Here is a 21,426-nt window from a genome sequence, read left to right as displayed (position 1 = left end):
TTGTGTATGATCTAGACATAGGCTTACATAGATTGCAGACTCATAATTCATTTGCTTAATTCTTGATTCAAGAGGAATTACTAAGACATTAGGATTCTAATTGGGTTAAAAGGTTGAAATCACTAAGACATTAGGGTTCAACTATTTTAGAGGAAAATAATGAATTGTCTGAGCAAACTAATTAATTAATTATAAAATACAATATAGGAATATAAGGGAGGATCGGAGGTGAAGTGCATCCTGACTACATCCTTTTTACAAATCTCCATCAATTTTCTCGCGTTCTTGGTCTTTTCTTGCATACGTTGGAAATTAATTGTTTTTAATTTTCTATTTTTAATATTATTATGTTTTTAAATTACTTTCACAAATCAAATCAACTTTTATTTTTCAACTTAAGGGGAATAGTTAAACTAGTACTTGATGCATTAATCCTCGTGGAAACGATACTCTACTTATCTCTTTATTACTTGAAACGAACGGTATACTTGCCGATTTCGCAAGAAGTTTTTGGCGCCGTTGTCGGGGATTAATTACGCCAATATTAGTCTTAACTTTCGATCTTTGAGATTGGAATTTTTATTTTTATTTTTATTTTGTTACTAATTGATTTCTCTTTTTTATGCGAGGTAAAGCTAACAAAGAACCTTTACAGTTTGATCCAGAAATTGAGAAGACTGCAAAGAAGAACCAGAAGCTAACCAAGCTAAGGAAGATAGAGGAATCCTCGAGTTCAGAGCCAAAAGCCGAACCTGAGATTGCAGCTAATAATCTACCACCACCGGAGGAGGAATTGATGGAGTCTATCTTGGCTCCACAGTTCACAAGGCCAAATTCCAGCATCATCAGACCACCAATCAATGCCAATAATTTTGATATCTAGCTAGCACTGATAACCCTGGTGGAGAAAAACCTATTTGGCGGAGAAGATTAAGAAGACCCCCATGACTTCATAGACAGATTTCTGAGAATCTGTGACACTACCAAGCATAACGGGGTGTCAGATGATGCAATTAGATTCTGACTGTTCCCTTTTACTGTAACAGGAAAAGCTCTCGGATGGTTGGATAGACAAGCCCCCAACAGCATCAGAACGTGGAATGAGGTGACAGTCTAATTCTTCGCAGAGCACTTCTCCAGGAAGAAATACAACAAGTTGGTGAACGAAATCACCAACTTCACTCAACATATGATTTGAAGAACTGATTCGAAGAACTGATCAAAAGGTGCCCCACATATGATTTGCCAGACGGGAAGAAGGTCAGATTCTTCTATAATGGAATGACACCATAGTCCAGAATGGTTGTCAATGGTGCAGCCGGTGGGACCATAGGAAGACAGCAGCTCAAACTTAGAGCTGATCGACTTCATGGCGAGGGCTGAGAACGCATCAATGGCAGTTCAACCAATTCAACCAGTTCAACTAAGAAGGGGAATTCTGGAATTGGGAAACAATGATGCATCACTAGCAGAACAAAAGATCATATCTCAACAGATAGCTAGTTTGAATGCTAAGTTGGAAAAGATGCAACTTTCTACAGCTCAAGTTAACTCGTTTGACTGTGAGTATTGCAAAGGAGAGCATGAGGCCAACGAATGCCCAACACTTGTAGGAGATGATTCCTTTCAAGTTAATGGAGTCTGGTATGATCCAAGACCACAACAGAACTTCCAGAGAAACCATAACAATGCTCCAGGAAACAACTTCCAAAGTAGATTTCAAGGGGGAGGTTTAGATTACAAATCCGACCAATATTTACAACCTCCTCCAATTTCACAAACTCCAACATCTGAGCTAGAGAAAGAAATGATACAGTTGACAAAGACAACTGAAGCGTTCATGAACGAGACAAGGATTCATCATAAAAATCGAGGTTCTTCAATCAGAAATTTGGAAATTCAAATCGGGCAGTTGTCAAGACAATTAGCTGAGAGAAGTCCTGGAACATTCCCCAGTGACACTATAATCAATCCAAGTGAGCACTGCAATGCCATCACTACTAAAAGTGAGGATCTAGAAAAAGTGGAAACTCCGACAGGCAAGGATGAGCTCGCTCAAGAAGGCAAGGAAGAAGCAAAAGAGCAATCTCCTGTAGTTCAGAAGAAGCAATGGGATTTCTCACGTTTTGAGAAAACTCCATATCCCATGGGGAGCAAGCAACAAGAGCAAAGGAAGCAATGTCTAAATGTTTAGATATTTTTAAGAAACTGTAAATTAACATTCCTTTTGCAGAAGCTCTGGAGAAAATGCCTTTGTATGCAAAGTTCCTGAAGGAGACATTGTCTAAGAAGCGGAAGCTCACAGAGGATGAACCTGTTACACTAACAGAGGAGTGCAGTGTAATCATACAGAAAAATTTGCCTCCAAAGTTGAAGGATCCAGGGAGCTTTAGTATTCCATGCGCCATCGACAAGACGACTATAAAGAAAGTCTTATGCGATCTTGGTGCCAGCATATATGTGATGCCCTTCACCCTAATGAAAAACCTGGGAATTAATGAAGTAAAGCCAACGAGGATGAAGGTTCAACTTGCCGACCGCTCAACAAAGCAAGCACATGGTATTGTGGAAGATGTGCTCGTCAAGGTAGATAAATTTCTAATTCCTGTTGATTTTATTATTCTTGACATTGATGAAGATGTCAGTGTGCTTATGATCTTCGGGAGGCCGTTCTTAGCAACTTCAGGAGCGCTAATCGATGTACCTAAAGGTGAGTTGATAATGCGTGTGGATGGAGAGCGGGCAACATTCAAAGTACTTAAAAATGAAGCTCCATTGCCTGCATCTCAACCTAAAGATCAAGTTAACTACATTGCGGAGAAGAAGGTCGAGGAAGGGAGTAAGAAGGAAGTCCATCATCAGCATGAAGAAAGCAAGCCAAAGGTTAAGATGGAAAAGCCCAAAAGCAAGGAAAAACTTGTAAAAACTAAGTTTAAAGTTCTTGAGAAACCTCCTCCTCACCCACATGCGTATGATCGTGGAAGGACATAATTCTGGATCAAGAAGACTGAGACATTAATGGTAACATGCTTTCAACCACCATAATCACAAGGGGTACGTCAGGCTCGTGACGTTAAACAAACGCTAATTGGGAGGCAACCCAATAGTAAAATTTTCCTATTTAATTATTTTGTTTGCTTAGGATAGTTTATTTTTAACAAGTCAAGTAAGTGGTGAATTAGTGACCAAATGAAAAAAAGACAGAAGCTCTGCGCTCACAGCGTGAAGTTGGCGCTATAAGCGCCATAAATTACGAATAAATTGCGCTAACAACACGATATCAGCGCTTCCAGCGCCACTAGCCCAAAAATTTCCAGTGAACTCCACGCTGTCAGCGCCAATGTCCTCACTCTTTACCTTGACTTTAGTATTTTTCTTTATTTTGTTATTTTTAGATTATGGTTTAATTATGTCTCCTTTTACATATTGAGTCTTATGATTATTTCGTTTGACGTTTAACAAGTGTGTGTGTTCCACCTGCGCAGAAGTAGTTTCTCTCACTAGTTTAGTTTATTGTTGAGGATAGCAACATTCTAAATCTAGGAATTGGGCGCATACCATATACGATAACTGCCAACTGCGGAATTGCACAACAGAGACGTCTAATAGAAAATTTTTCTGTAAAAGGGGAGATACTTTAACCTTTCTTTTTATTAATTTCTGCTATTTTTAATTCAATTATTTTTATTCAATTTTTCAATTTTTTTAGAAAAATTAAAAAAATACAAAAATAGTGAATTCTTGAACAAGCGTTCCTAGATTTTACAAAGCCTACTCAGTAAGTAATCAGATTGAATTATAAGAAGCATGATATATGTGGAGCATTTAATTGTTTTTATAATCTGAGAGTGATGATTGCTCGTTTGTATAACTGTTTTGATGAAAATTCTTAGATAATGCTTGATGTGAAATTTTAAAATTAGATTCTAGCTTGAACTATAACTGCGAGGATTGAGCCTAAACAAAAATACTTTTTCAGAGAGGTCTCACTGTAGTAGTTTTCTAGAACTTGATCTATTTCTCTAGCTTGCATGCATTACTGACATGATAAAGGCATGTTTATTCTTGTTAACTTAGAGCCAAATAGCCTACATAGAAGAATTTTTCCATTGTTAAGTCCCTTTGAGCCTTAGACCAATTTATTCAAAAACCTGATGAAAGTTACTTAACCATTTCTCCATTGACACACCTTGAAAGAGATTGAAATGCTGATCATAAGAAAAAGTTAAGGTACTTCTCAAAAGAAAAGTTAAGTAAGTTGAAAAAGGAAACAGAAGAATGGTCTGCAAAAATACTGCAAAAATGCAGCTCAAAAGAGAAAAGAAAAAAACATCTGCAAACAAGGGGAGAAAAGAAAAAGGTAGTGGAAAGGGAAAAGAATCCCAAATTAATGAAAAGTGGCAGAATTAAAAGACTGAGAAGAAAGTATTGTCAAAAATCTCAGTATTTCAGTCTCTCAAATTAACCAGCCTCTATCCAAAAGATTCTTACCCCCAAGCCAGGCCAAGTTATAACCTATCAAAGACCTTTTGATCAGTTTTTGCATGTCAAATGAGTTCCTCAATTTTAGGAATTTGAGAATATGATCAAGCCTATGGAATCACTACTACACTGATGTAATGAGTGTGAAACCTTCAAACACTATAATGATGAGAGTTACATATTTATCCAGTGAGGAACATTCAAGTTATGATCTTAATTTCTTGATAAAACTGAAAAGCATTGTTTAGAGTTTTTCAACAATGAAGTTATACATGCATAGCAGTCTGATCTCTTAAGATATTTGTGTTCCATGTTTTCCCTCCACAGAATTCATCCTTGCTTAAATCTTTGATCTAGTACATTACTGAGGACTACAAAGTTCAAATCTGAGAATTGTTTGATATGCCTCCAACATATATATGATTTTAAGCCAAAAAGAGAAAGAATCTTGATCAATCTTGGATAAAAAGGCTAAAATTATTATTAAATTGATAAATCTTAATCAGATATCTTGTCATTGATTTTCTACTAATTTTGTAGGAAAACAGACCGGAAAGAAGCCCAAATTGAAAGCACAAGTCTGAAGCCCCGCGCTAGTAGCGCCAGAAGAAATTTTCAATACAGAGACTCCCACGCTACTAGCGTAGCATTAGCGCTAGTAGCGCCAGCCAATTTTGCCAACCGCGCTAGTGGCGCGGGAACCACACTAGGAGCACCAACCTGCAATATATTGAATAAAACTCCCACGTTATTAGCGCCAAACTAGCGCTAGTAGCGCGGGAGGTAGGGGAAAATCTTTATTCTATCTCAGACTGAATCAAAGGAAGATTGGACCAAGATACACAATGAAGATTCAATCAAGATTTCTAAGCAAGGCATAAACTCTATAAATAAAGACTTAGACCTCAAAGACAAAGAATCTTTGGCTGGAGAGAATTCTTGGAGGCTCACGCTGGAGATCAGGATTCTGACGGAGTTGAAGAACGAAGACCATTGATCCTTCATCTTCTTCTTCTTCTTTTTCTTTATTGTTTTCATGAATACTTTTTATTTCTTTAATTTGTTTAAGCCAACTATGTCTGGCTAGTTTCTTTTTGTAGTTGGGATCACGGACCCGATGTGAATCCTTTATATTTTCTATATTGTTTTTATAATTTAATTTGTTTGTTTGTTTTATTCTACCTGTGTTAATTTTTCCATATCCTGTTTAGAATTGGTCACTCTAAATCATAGGGCTTTGAGGGTTAGAACTCACAATAGACATATTGAGATTTTAATCTGGAAAAGGGTAGAATAACAATTTGTGTATGATCTAGACATAGGCTTACATAGATTGCAGACTCATAATTCATTTGCTTAATTCTTGATTCAAGAGGAATCACTAAGACATTAGGATTCTAATTGGATTAAAGAGTTAAAATCACTAAGACATTAGGGTTCAACTATTTTATAGGGAAATAATGAATTGTCTGAGGAAACCAATTAATTAATTATAAAATACAATATAGGAATATAAGGGAGGATCGGAGGTGAAGTGCATCCTGGCTACATCCTTTTTACAAATTTCCATCAATATTTTCTCGCGTCTTGGTCTTTTCTTGCATGCGTTGGAAATTAATTTTTTTTAATTTTCTGTTTTTAATTATTATTCTGTTTTTAAATTACTTTCACAAATCAAATCAATTTTTATTTTCCAACTTAAGGGGAATAGTTAAACTAGTACTTGGTGCGTTAATCCTCGTGGGAACGATACTCTACTTATCACTTTATTACTTGAAACGAACGATATACTTGCCGATTTCGCAACAATGACCATGGGGGCAACTCGCCAGTTGGATCATAACAACTCAAACTCATTCCTAACTCGGCTCACGGAAAGCATACAATATCTCACCGGGTTCGTGCTCAACCCGCCAAGATAAGGGGCAATGAAGTCTTCGGTTGAAAAATTCAAAGCTGCAAGAAGCATATGCATGATGAGTTCATGAGAACTAGGATGTTTTCAACAGAAACTCGAATCAATGCACAAAGGAGTTCACCCCGGCAACCCGAACACCCAGGTAGCCTGGCTAAAGGGCAACTGTTATGGACCTCATATAAGGGGTCCATTGACCGACAGGCCCAATGAGGAGCAATCTAAGATTTAAATCAATCGTAACAATGGAAAGATATCATCAAAGATACCGATCCTAATACGACAACATGACAAATGGGCTTGGACTCTTATCAGAGGCACTAAAGGTCCATATTCTACTCCTATAAATAAGAGGTAAAACCTAAAGGTACGTTACGCTCTCTCTTACTGTCATGTTGTCACTGTGCGTACACACACACCACAGATTTCTTTCTTTCCTTTTTCCTCCAAACTCCCAAACAAAGCTTGATTCGGGGTTTTACACCATGTTTCCATATATTAATGTGTATACATATTGAGAAATATTGATATAACTTTTTTTTAAAAGATATAAACATCACTTAGTTTAGTTTTTTTAATTTTAAGAAAATTGATTTAATTATGCAAAAATATCTAAATGTATTTATTTTATTAAAATAGAGTAAATATCATTTTTGGTCCTCAACAAATTTCACGATACCCTTTTTAGTCCCTAGCAAATAAAAAGGCCCATCGTGGTTCCAAAGATATTCAAAATGGACTCATTCAGTTGAAATTATGGTCCCCCACAAATTTAAAAAAGACTCATATTAGTCCTCAAAAGGACTCTAATGGGTCCATTTTAAATTTTTTAAAGACCACGATAGGCCTTTTTATTTGCTAGAGACTAAAACGGACCTCGTAAAATTTGCTAGGGACCAAAAAGAATATTTACTCGTTAAAATATTGAATCAACGTAGAATCAATCTTGTAATATGTCAGAACCTAACAAGTCGAGGCTAGCTTGGGTACACAAAATCGACATGATCAATTATCAGGTCAGGTTAAATCTACCCGTATGAGATGAGGTTTTGGTTTCTTGTTCAAAAAACACAATTTGAACGATAAAGAATTGATTAAATCAAAAAGTTTACAATGTTATGTGAAAAATAATTTATACGCACACAATATAAAAATGCATTTTTTTAAGATTTAAATATGGAAAGTAAATTTTTAATTAGAAGAACGCTTGTTGCAGGAATCGATTTTGATACCACGTAATTAATTAATTCAATCCAAATCTTTAAATTGATAGAAAAAAAAATTATAGGATACCAAAAAAAAAAAAATACTTTTATTAATTTATTATATTAGTTATTCCTTAAGACGGGAAATTTTTTGAGACCAGACAAAATCCAAATCTGTAATACTCTTTTTATATTATAAGAAGAAACAATACTTTCAGAGTTTCAGATATTATGTTATAGAACTTTATTAATTTCATGTAATAAAAAATAAATTTTTTCATGCTATAAAATAGTTATGTGTGGAATTCATTTACTTATAAAAAAAATACAAAAATTGATGTATATGTGAGAGAGAAAAATATTTTTTGAACTATTTAAATAAATAAAAAATCATTTTTTGTCATATAAATTGTTAATTGTATACTTTTTATACGCATATTTTTTATCAACATTTTATTAAAAGAATTAAAGAAATAAATAGAAAGGAAAGGTTGTGTCACTCCTATGATAAGACAGTGCAGGCCGGTGATAGAGGCGGCAGATGCTTTTGTCAATCCTCTCTTGCCCTTTCTTCATCACTGGTTTTGTTAAATTAAATTTAGAGAGCTTTTCTTTCTTGTTTTGGGTAACGGGGTCCCCAAAAATTCTCTTTCCGACTTCTAAGATCTTTCCTTGCTAGTGTTAAATTAAATTTGACAAGAGCTTGTCAATGCTCTCTTGGCCTCTCTTCATCAATGGTTTACGTATAATTATTTCTGTACTGTTTTACGTACAGTAATGATACATGTATGATTATGATTTTTCACATTTAATATTTTTATCTTTTATATGATTATGATTTCTTGTATTTAATGCTTTCAAGTATATATATGGCAAGTATTTAATTGGTGCACGTACAGCAACTGCAGAAATATAAACATATATATATATATATATATATATATATATATATATATATATGAGATCAATGGTGTCACATACTTGTAAATCAGAGTCGTTGATCTTTTTTGATCTAACGGCTCTCAGATGAGATGTCAAACTTTAAATTTGACACCGGTGTCAAAGGATCTGCCTCTATATATATATATATATATATATAAGCAAGATATTTTTACACCAGTGTAAGAGTTTGAAGTCTTACACTCAATCTTGACCATTGATCCACTTGTATCAAATGACTCACATCACTAAAAATTTGAGCCCTTAGATATAACTGTGATTAACGGATAAGATTAAGAATGTAACTTACACAAGTGCAAAACGATCCTGACCCATATATATATATATATATAGAGAGAGAGAGAATAACATCTGTCATTTCAAAGGATATAAGCTTCTATCATTTTAGATCTTAACCGTTGATTTCCGTCCATCAACGGTTATAATTTATTGGATCAAAATTATTAATTAATTAATAATAAATTTGGCCCATTAAGTTTGATCCAATAGATTATAACCGTTGATGGACGGAAATCAACGGTTAGGATCTAAAATGATATAAGATTATATCTTTCTTTCTTTTTTGGTACAAGAGATTATATCCTTTAAAAGGATAGATGTTTTTTCCACGCACACACACACATATATATAGAAGGATCCGTTTACAAACTTTCTCTTGATTGAAGTATATGGGGAAGTATGACCAGTCATACACTCTTGATTGAAGTATGACCGGTCATACTTAGAGTAGTTTGTAAGAGTTTGTAAACAAAAAGTTTGTAAATATAACATTTATCTATCTCTCTCTCTCTCTCTCTCTCTCTATATATATATATATATATATATATATATATATATATAAGGTTAGATCATTTTACACTAGTGTAAGTTACACTCTTAATCTTGTCCGCTAATTCCACTTATATCTAACTTTTACACCATATATATATATATATATATATATATATATATATATATATATATATATAGAGAAATAATACTCTCATTTTACATGAGATAGTTGTCTCATTTTCTCTCACTTCAAAAATCGCACCCCCTCCTTTTTTTTCTTTTTTTTTAATGGTGGACCCCACTTGAATTCTCTTTGTAGCATGAGAGAACTATTCTCATGCAACATGAGAGTAATATTCCCCCACACACATATATATATATATGGAATATGATCTTTTGATATGGATATTAAATTTTAAAATTTGACAGTAAATCCTAATATTTGATTTTCATCAATTAACGATTATCATTTACTGAAAATTAATATTAATTAATAAGTTTGATACCCAATAAATGATAATCGTTGATTGACGAAAATCAACAGATATGATTTAATGTCAAACTTCAAAATTAGACACCGGTGTAAAAGATCATGTCCCTATTATATATATATATATATATATATATATATATATATATATATATATATATATAATTTCAATCAATTTATCATTTCAATTAAAATTTTAAACCCTGATAAAAACGAACGCTTGTTAAGATATATTGTTATATGGTTACCACTTACCATACAATTCTGAGGCACATGGAAATTGGCGGCAACCGCTCAAAATTGGTCGTTTTCCATTCAATTCTTGAAAAGGAAATAAATCTGTGTCATTAAAGTGAAAGAGAAAGAGCGTGTGCAAATGCATATATATGCAATCGTGTCCGACTAAAATTCAATGGTTGATTAATGTCATATATTGTTGACGTCTTATTGTGAAATAAATATTTCTCAAATATAAATTTTGACAGAATAAAAAACGAGCGATGGATTTAAAAATTCTCATGCAAGGTTTTCCGTATGATAAAACAAGTTGAATAGAAATAAATAATTTCAAATTTCACTTTACACCTTTAATATATGTGAAATATTTTTCTCCTTTTACATAAGAGAAGAATTATCTTCTACTGAGACAAAAAAGTAGGGTCATCAATTAGAAAACAAAAATAAAAACTTGCCACAGAATTCGATCTATGTGTACTGTGTAGGAATCAAATCTTATGTTATGTAAAAGGAGAGAAATATTTTCATATATATATATATATATAGTGAGTGTCCAGTGACTGGATATAAAATTTGATCCAGTACACTATGTTCTCCCGGGAGAACACCGTCCATTATAATATTTAGTGCACTTTGTTCTCGCAGGAGAACTTAGTGCACTGGACGGTCCAGTCATTGAATTTTCAATTTTTCCATATATATATATATATATATATATATATATATATATATATGAGCTTTATTTTTCTCCAGCTGCTTAACGTTCAGCAAATAAATTTGAAAAATCATATTCTTACAAAAGTGGGTGAAAGCATTAAATGCAGGAAATTATAACCAATCAAATATGTAAGATTTATTGCTGGACATCCAGCAGTCGGAGAAATAGTTTTACCTATATGGGCTTTTTCAAGTTTCTTGTAATAAAGGAAGAGGGATAAAATGAGAATCATAACTATTCAAAGTTGAATCAATTAATATAAGGAAATAAATAAACAAAACGACGTAGTTTTTGACTAGACGGAGATAAATATATCTCAAGACTTGAGATATATTTATCTCCGTCTAGTCAAAAACTACGTCGTTTTGTTTATTTATTTCCTTATATTAATTGATTCAACTTTGAATAGTTATGATTCTCTTTTTCTCTCTCTTCCTTCATCATCATTGATCCGTTTTTGTACAGTTATGATTTAGTAACTGGAGATAAAGTTATCTCAAGTAACTTAAGAAACGATAAGCCCCTATATATATATATAGGATTCGTTTTTTCTACAAAAAAATGAGGATAAGTTATCTGCATTGAGTCCAAAACGACATCGTTTTGGGCGAAAATCAATGTGTTTTTGTAATTTTAATTTATTTCAAGTTTATAATAGTCTTTATAATTATAATTTTTTAATATTTTAACACCAAAACGATGTCGTTTTGGGAGTAAATGCAGATAACTTATCTGCAGTTACTGTAGAAACATTTTTTTGATATATATATATATATATATATATATATATATATAGGTAAATGATTTCTCCAGTCAATGAAGATGAATTTTCTCCGGTGAGCCCAAAATGACGTTATTTTGAGACGAAAATTAAAGTGTTTTTATAATTCTAATATATTGCAGGATTATATTAGTCTTTATTATTATAATTTTTCAATTTTATAACCTCAAAACGACTTCGTTTTGAGCTCACCGAAGATAACTTTATCTCAGGTGATTGGAGAAATACTTTTCCCTATATATATATATATATATAGGGGCAGGATATTCTTACAACAGTGTAAGAGTTAGAAGTCTTACACTCAATCTTGAGCATTGATCCACTTGTATCTAATGGCTCACATTACTAAAAAATTAAAGCCCTTGGATATAAATGAGAACAATGGTCTAGATTGAGAGTGTAACTTACACTGGTGTAAAATGATCCTAACCCATATATATATATATATATATATATATATATATATATATATATATATATATATATATCCTTTGACACCGGTGTCAAATTTGAAGTTTGACACCTCATCTGAGAGCCGTTAGATCAAAAAAGATCAATAGGATCCTTTGACACCGGTGTCAAATTTGAAGTTTGACACCTCATCTGAGAGCCGTTAGATCAAAAAAGATCAATAGGATCCTTTGACACCGGTGTCAAATTTGAAGTTTGACACCTCATCTGAGAGCCGTTAAATCAAAAAAGATCAACGACCCTGATTTGTAAGCATGTGACACCATTGATCTTTTTTGATCTAACAGCTATCAGATAAGGTGTCAAACTTCAAATTTGACACCGGTGTCAAATGATCCTACCTCATATATATATATATATATATATATATATATATATATATATATATATATATATATATATATATATGAGAAGGGATCTTTTGACTCTAGAGTAAGACTTACAACTCTTACTCTCCATCTCAACCGTTGATTTCCGTCTATCTAATATTCAAGAAATATATCTAGCCACACTTGATTCATTCATCAAAGGAGATACCCTAGATTTTTTGGAACATCCTTATTTGTAAGACTCTACATGTATGTTTATTTTCATATACATTTCATTTCTTGCCCGTTCACTTTTCTTATTTTATTTGAGCACGTACAACAACCCTCAAATCTTCGAACACAGCTTCATTATCTTGTCCAAATAAATATATTTGAGCATGTAGAAAATATAAACTGAAGATACATTTTATTATTTGTTTACAACCCAAAAACTATTTATTATAAACTTGTAATTACATTCAGTACACAAAAAGTTAATATTCAGTTCCTCTAATAAGAAAGAAAATATTATTCAGTAACTGTGGATGAATTTTTGAAAAAAAACTATCATTTTTTTAGAAGAATTTTTTGAAAAAATTAAAATTATTTTGGATATAATATATAAAAGATATTTTTTAATTAAAAAATTATTTGAATATTAAAATTTATGTATAAAATTATTAAAAGGGGCATATAAAAATAATTAATTATGAAAGCCAAATTTGATAGTGACGGTGAGGACGGCAACAACAGTGGCGACAAGAGGTGGTGATGGTAATATCAAGATTGAATAAATTTGAATTTTGATAAAAATATTAATTTTTAATTTATTTTAAACTAAAAATTTTGGTTTAAAAAAAAAGTGACTGTTTTTTTTTAATAACTTTTGCTTTTTAAAAAAATGATATGAAGTGTGAACTGATAGAATTTGTATATAGCTTGATTTAGTTTCTTAAAAATTGCAGTCACACTTTAGTGTGTGACTAATATTTGTTCGAATATTTCGAATTCGCGCACACTGTAGTTTAAATTAAGTCAATAATTGATATTTATCAAAAAAAAAAAAAAGTCAATAATTATATTTAGGTTATAGAACATCTCCAACTCCAAAGAATACGTAGGGAAATAATTAAGAAGTCTTTATCACTAAGCATTACCAAATCGATTGTTAATTATTCTCTTGAAAAATCAGTACTACACTTGATGTTGACTAGAAGGCTAGACATGATTATGGGTTACGTATGTGGCATCTCCTAATCAAAAGAAATTGCGTTGAATTCACAATTTCTTGAGGCTCTGGCTTTTTTCTAATAGATTATCGTCATCGATTTCGCAGTAAAGTAAAAAGATAAACGAGAAAAAGGAAATGATGGTACTAAACTCTAATCCTTCTTATCTTTTGAGACTTTAAGCTTGTTTTGAATGATTAATAATCAGTCAATGATACCTAATTTTTGTAAAGATTCTCTCAAGTGGGACTCCATTTAATACAGTAGTCAATGATCTTCTGCACTTATAGGCTCTTAAATATGGCTCCTTTTTATTCTTGTCTTTTACCTAAGGTCAACAAAAGTTAGCTGCATCTCCTGTTTCATGGCATGCTCACGAGAACTATCCTTCGCTACTGGGTTTCTTAATGAAAAATATTCTAACAGTTCAGTTTGTGTGAGTTTTGAAAGTGAAGGATTATACGCAGTCAAATGGGATGTGAAAAAGCAAGAGAGAACATAGAGACTGTTCCACTAACGGAAAAGCCACTTGACGTAAACATATAAAAATTAGATCAATACCTTCCAATATTATCTCTCAAAAAAATTTGCAAGGTATTGAATTTATAGATTCTCCTGCTTATGGGTTTTACTTAGCTTATTAATAATTAATACGAGACTCCATTATACTTGAATATATATTCTAACAAAAAGTGGAATATTATTCATTTTTTGTATTCAAATTTTAATGAATTTTAACTTTTTTATTACTTTATATATATTTTTTAAATATAAGTGTGATCATAAAAGTCTGAAATTTTAAAATAAACACATGTAGCTCTCCATGAGGAGCTTCTAAGTCTCCATGATTGTCTTCACTTTCATTTGAGCAGCAAATTTAATGGGCTAGTTCACAAAAGTCTTTAACTTGAAATTGACCTGCTATGCAATCTCTATCCCAACTTTTTGGTAACTAAAATTCCCACATTGCTTAATTCGCTAAACTTCTTACTTGATAGCGATTATGTTTTGCAATATCACATGGTTAGAAGCTTAGAGGCAGGGGGGAAATTAGGCAGTGCCAAAAATCCGGTCAAATAAAATTAAGTGGTGCTAATATTGTATTATTTTTAAAAATTCAACTAATATTAAGGTTGTATCAACTTTTTTTTAAAAAAATCTATCCCATTTGAAAAAATTAGGTGGCGCCAAGGCTCCACCTACCTCCCAAGTGGCTCCGCCACTATTTAGATCTTTCACAATTGGCATGGTATGACAGCTTTAAAAGAACTAAAAAATTGAATTGAACTATAAACTAAACTGAACTGCTCTTTAAATAACTAGTTTTTGAAAATCAGTTCATGAACCGAATCGATTTTAAAAGAATCAGTTCAAGAACCGAACCGAACCATTTTCGAATCGAATCGAACCGGTTTCAAACCAAATCCAATTGTTCTATCTCTTTTTTTTTTTTTCTCATAATAGTGTTCGATCCGAACCGATTTTGAACCAAACCAAACCGTTTTCAAATCGAACCAAAACGTTTTCAATTCGAACCAAACTGTTTAAATCAATTCGGTTTAGCTCTTAAAAAAATTAAATTCAATGCACACCTAATGAGAGCAAGCTAGGGCCGAGAATCAAACAACTCTAAATAAAAGGATAAAATTCGCATTTTATTTAGTGTGTTTGATTGATATACATGTTTAGATCTAAAAATAAAAGGATAAAATGAAATGTTAGAAAAAGTTATATAACATAACAAAAATTGTTTGTCTAAAAAATTATTTGTCTAAAAAATTATTTGTCAATTACTGAGAGTGAAACAGTAAGAAATATATTTATAAATCTTTTTAATGACTTTTCATTAATTAGATTAACGAAATGGATTATAAGAAATCAAGTTAGGTAAATATTAAGATTATTGTAAATCGATCATATTATCTATCCTGCAAGATAAAATTTAACTATATGAAGTTAAATAACAATAATTTATATTTGATCTCATAAGTGAATTTTTGTAACTTGATATTAGGTTATTTGTTTGGCTAAAAAATATTTTGATTTAATTGGAAAAATAAAAACAACTAATTGAATTCGTTTTCTATTCTTGTTATAAAGATATAATATAAAAATCTTTGATATGATCTTAACCTAATCAGTTTAATTTTTTTTGTTAAATTAATTCTTTATATAGTATTAGAGTTTTTGTGATCAAATTGTCATGAATTCAATTCTCATCACCCCATTACATTAATGAATAGTTAAATATTATGAAGTTTATTAACATAGATAAACAAGACCTTCACCTAAATAATTTACTTTAAGGTTGAATTGGTTGTTACAATTATGAAATCTCTTTTATTTTTGGATAGATTATAGAATCAGTTAAATTTTTTAGACGAGATGGTTCGAGTATATCTGACCGATTCATTAGCTTTTTCTATCAAACCGACAGATTCAGTTTAATTTTTGAATAAATGTTTTTCCCTTTGCAGATTTGTTCTAAATTTAAGAATTTTTTTAACATAAACTTATCTATTTTTTATTTAGATTAAACTTGTTATATATATTTACAAAAAAAAAAAAAAAAACTTGTTATATATAACACAAATGCGTCTAAACTTGACTGAAAAATTATTGGGAGGAGTAGTTACTATGGGGTTGCATTTTCTCATGCAACATGAGAGGAGCTTTTCTTCTACACACAATCAAGTGGGCTTACTAGTTTAAATAAAAAAAGAAAATGAAAGAAAATATTAACACGGAAATCGAGCTCTGACTAACATGAGAGAGGGCTATTCCTACAACATGAGATTTATTTATCCCAGTTACTATATATGAAAATATTAATTTAAACCTGTTTGGATATTGGACATTTTATTTATTTCTAGATTGTTAGAGAGTAATATAAATCAATAAAAAAACTCTCACCTAATATTTTAAAATTTTGGATTGAAGTGATTCTTTACATGATATCAAAGTTTCGGTAACCACAAGGTCACGAGTTTGATCTTCACTGCCCCCCACATGTGGAATTAAGTAAACATAAGGTTAACCAAAAAGGAAAAAAAAATTGAACTTATGTAATATCCACACCTTAAATTCAAAGAACTTTTATTTGAAGAGTGTGTTAGAGAATAATACAAAGCATTAAAATACTCTCACCAATACCTTAATATGTATTTTATATTACAAAAAACCAAATTCAGCTTGTTTTCTGTGAGATCTGGCTGTTCAGGTCTGAATTTGAACTTAGGGGAGGAAACTTCTCTGAACATCCACATCAACTAATTAAGGTGAGTGAATGAGTTGTGAATTATGCTGCAAAGTTAAATAGACTATGTCGGTAGAGTGATGTTAACAAGATTGAGCTGGTTACAGCAGCAGCCAATTCCTGTTCAATATGACTATTCCTTACTTCTTAGTAATGCAAACAAAGCTGTGCCTTTGCCATTCATATATGATATGATCAGCATGTGTGCCGCCATGCATTCCGATATATTCCCCATGGATTCTTAATTTCTTCAACTCTTCCCCTTGCATTTATTTCATTTGCTTATTTATTTATTTTCCTTCCAATCCTCGACCTTGGTTTTGTCACTTCACGTGTAGGAAGGGATTACCATAAAATAAGAAACCTAAGTCATTTAAACCATTAAAAAAATAATATTGAAAGCAATCAACACGAGCATGAGCAAACCAATGCAATTATTTAATACCTCTCATCAAATCGAAGTCTTACATCCAAGATTAATTAAATTAATTTCGTACAAGTAATTGAATTAGACCCCCTTTTATTTACAGTTATTATACATGTTTTGATTTATTTTTTTCAGAGTCATTTTTTTAAATTAATGGGAGCTACCTTAAACAACGTTATACGAAAAAGTCCAAGCCAATTCCACTCGAGGGATAGAGAGATTCCCGGAGAACCGTGCGTGGGCTTAATATTAAACCCATTAGCTTAATATCAAACCCATTAATTATCTCAATTGATTAATGTATCTTTAAATCTTAATCACGATATCTTCCGAATAAAAAAAATGAATTATACGTGCAAGACAACTCAGCTCGCTCTATATTGTTTTATTCAAATTATTTGACTTAAAAGGAAAAAGAGTGAGATTGATGGAACGGTTATTTACCTTTGTGAGCGGAACTCATTATTATTATTTTAAGGAAAGCTTTTTCCCTATTGTCGTTTTTCGTATTCAACTTTTTTTTATTTAAAATATTCATCTTCTTATTGGTTAATTAAACAAATAAATTTAAAAAATATATATAGAAATTAATTTAATAAGTTATAAAAAAATTTGAGTGGCAATAGATATTTCTTGATATCATTATATAATGTAATAATTTCGGATATTATCGTAAAAATTCTTTATTTTTTATTTTATCTATTTGGAGACAGCTATATGCTTGTGACGTTCGTTCTCGTATCTCTTTTATATAAAGTCTATAATGCCCATGCTAGTGAAACCCCATAACACCAATATACCATGTCGTTTTCATAGGGGAGGAACAATGATGAAAGTCAATGGAGTTATTTTGTATTACCACGCAGGTGCTAACTTTAGTCCTGTGCGTAAACATGGGATGCATCCTGGATGGTTTTACCAACATTAAAAAAGTGAACAACATTCTATTCTTTTGGCACCAGTCTAATTTTTTTAGAAATCAATTTATATGTACTCTAAATTTTTTTATAATATTATTTGATCATACATTTATTTTACAAATATTATTTTACATTATTTTTACATTTTTTTTACTCCAATCATATATTATTTGTTAATTTTAAAATTTTGTATTTTAACAAACTTAGTGCTTTAAATACAGCGCCGCGTAATCCTCCAATGACACTGATGCATTTCCAAAAGTTTTTACTTACTTGAGATTACGCTTAGAAATAAAAATTAATATGTAAAATGAATAATTATAGATATAGTTAGTTTAAATTTAAAATATTATTTGATTAACAAAAAAATATTATTTAGTGCTTTTAAATCATACTTAGTCATTAAAAATCAACACCAAAGTATCTTAAGTTTTTCGACACCAAAACTCCGAGGCATTTACTTTTTTTTGATGCATGGACATGTCTTTTTTTAGGTTGTCTTTCAGAACGTGTAGGAGCAGAGGTAGTAGAGTGTGCTTGTGTAGTTGAATTATTAGAATTAAAGGTATGTATAATTTGGGTTTCTTTTAATATATTTTTAAAATTTTCATTTACCATTCCTTCTCTTGGCATGCTAAAAGGATACCATAAATTAGTTTTTCATAGGATGAGCAGAGTGAAGAAGATATCCCAACACGCGGAAGGTCTTCATTAGATAGTAATCACCCTTGAATTGGGTTATGTGTATTCAATATTTTGCTATGATTTTAGATTGTGTAAAGTAATAAATATATTATTAGAGACTCGTATGGATTTTAGAGTTTTAAAATGGATTTATTTTATGTGTTCTTGTTGTGGATAATTGTAAATTTCCTAATCTTTCTCGTTTACACAACATTGAATCAAATTTATATCTTTTATGAATGTGTACAATTATAGTGAGACATATTCTACTATGAATGTTGTTATGCCCTTCATTAGATAAAAGAACACTATGTAAGTTTTTGTTTCGCTATACATTAATTTAACTTCATATTATAGTATATGGGTGTTAGAGTGTATTTATATTTTTACTTATTTAAAAAAATATTAACCAAGTGCGAGCATGAATATAACTATGATTGGTGTGCTATAGTGTTGCTTTTGGATAATTAGTATTTAGTAATTATTTTCAAGGAAATGTTAAAAGATCTAACAAATAAATAATAAATTGGCTAACAAATGATCATGTGACAGGGCCCAATTCTAAAATTATGATATATAAACCTTTCAAATTTTGATAATTATTATTTAGTGGAGGTTTAAACCTGCCAAAATAATAAATAAATTGTAACAGTCAATGCTCTCCAAAAAATGATAATTTTTGTGGGGATATTGTGGAGGTTAGTAAACTCCCGAAAATAATACAATATTTGTGGGGTTTTAAATCTCCAGAAAGTATAACATTTGTGGGGGCCTGGAACCTCCAGAAAATACTCCAACAAATTGTGGTGGTGCATACAAAGAGGCCACAAAATATGTTGTGACACATGCAAAAGTGGGGGTTCTAGTGAATGCCATAAATGTCTTTTGTGAAGATCAAAGACAGCCACAATATAAAAATATGACCCCATGCTTAAATTTTTGTAGTGATAATTAGTATTTTAAATTTTCATTTTCCTTGGAGCTAACTTGGGATTGAATTCTTCTTTGATAAAGTATAACTGAATAGCTATATACATCGTTTTAAAGTTGATTCCCTAAAGCGATCTAATTTTGATACGTTAATTAAATGTTGACACAGCCCATTCAAAAGCTTATTTTAATTATTTTATGACATGTATTGTTAATTTGTTACGTGTTTAATTTTGATACGAAAGAATGACAAAAACATTCGGTAAATTAAGGACACACAATGAAAAATAAAATAAGTCGTCATGTCTTTTGAATATTAAAATAAAATAATGCACTCATTCTCTGCCTATTATAATTAGTTTCATATATTCCATCAAGAAGACAACATAAAAAAATATGCAAAGAGATTGATAAATGATTTTATTATTGTAATTCATACAATTTGAAGAACTGATTTTTGCATGTAAAAGGCTAGTTCATCTTGGTATAAGCCTATTAATAAAAAAAATCACTAATTATTAAAAACCTTATTTATATTCTTGATGCATAATTGTTAATGGAATGGTATTACCTTAAAAAAAGTTAATCGATTATTTTGCTAAATTTGTTTTTCTATTTGTATTATTTATTGTCGGTTCCGTGCTAATTTAAGACCTTTCAATATTAATTAATTAGGATACCAAAAAAAAAAAACTTTCAATATTGCTACGATAATATGATAGTATTAAGTCAATACTTAATTATTTGAGTGATAAGAGTTTAATTTTTCTTAAATTAAATTTTAAATTTGAATTTCTTTGATTGAAAAAAAATAACTCAACCAAAATTAATTAGCGTCCAAAGTGACATCTGAATATTGAAACTCCTATACCAAAACAAAATAATGCTACTAGGGCAGATGACTAATTTGTTGAAGAGGTGGTGTTCATGTTATACAAATAAAATGGATTATGTTGTATACCGTATTAAAAAAAAGGTAGTGTTTATGAGTTAATGTGTTTAAATTATTCAGTAATTTCTAAATTTTGACTATTGAAAGTTATTCAATATTTTTCCATTACAAAAATAAAATAGAGACGTAAGCTCTCACATTTTTCGTACTAGATATATAAATACGGAGGCTTGAGTGATTATGTTGCATCTATTTGGTTGGATAAGGACGCCCACAATTATGCAAACATTAGAGGATGGCGATAGATTTAAAGATTTGAAGACCAAAACTTGTATGATAGCTGGCTCATTCATACTCGTACCATATGGTAAATAATGGAATCGATCATTATAAATTTAGAATAGATGCTGTCATTACTACAAGTCTACAAGTGGGGTAGATCGGCCGACTGCATAAGTAAACGAGTTTGATTGAACTATGTGTGGAAACACATATCTCACTCTTAGAATGAAAACAGTCACTTATGATTGGACGGTCATGATGTCATCATTCCACACATCACATCACTTCACTTCACTGCACATCATTCATTCATTCACTCGCCTAATACCTTCAAAAAGGAGTGTTATTTTCACATTACATATTAAACATTCTTAAGTTAACATTTTTCAAATGTTAAGGAAATTCGAGTTACAATACATTTATAATCTCAAGGTCTTGAGCATCTATGGACTACATAAGTGGAGAGAA

This window comes from Gastrolobium bilobum, unplaced genomic scaffold (assembly GCF_033153095.1).
Source record: "Gastrolobium bilobum isolate Gb01-03AN ecotype WA unplaced genomic scaffold, APGP_CSIRO_Gbil_v1 utg23089, whole genome shotgun sequence".
NCBI classification, from domain to species: domain Eukaryota; kingdom Viridiplantae; phylum Streptophyta; class Magnoliopsida; order Fabales; family Fabaceae; genus Gastrolobium; species Gastrolobium bilobum.
This window is presented reverse-complemented; position numbering follows the sequence as displayed.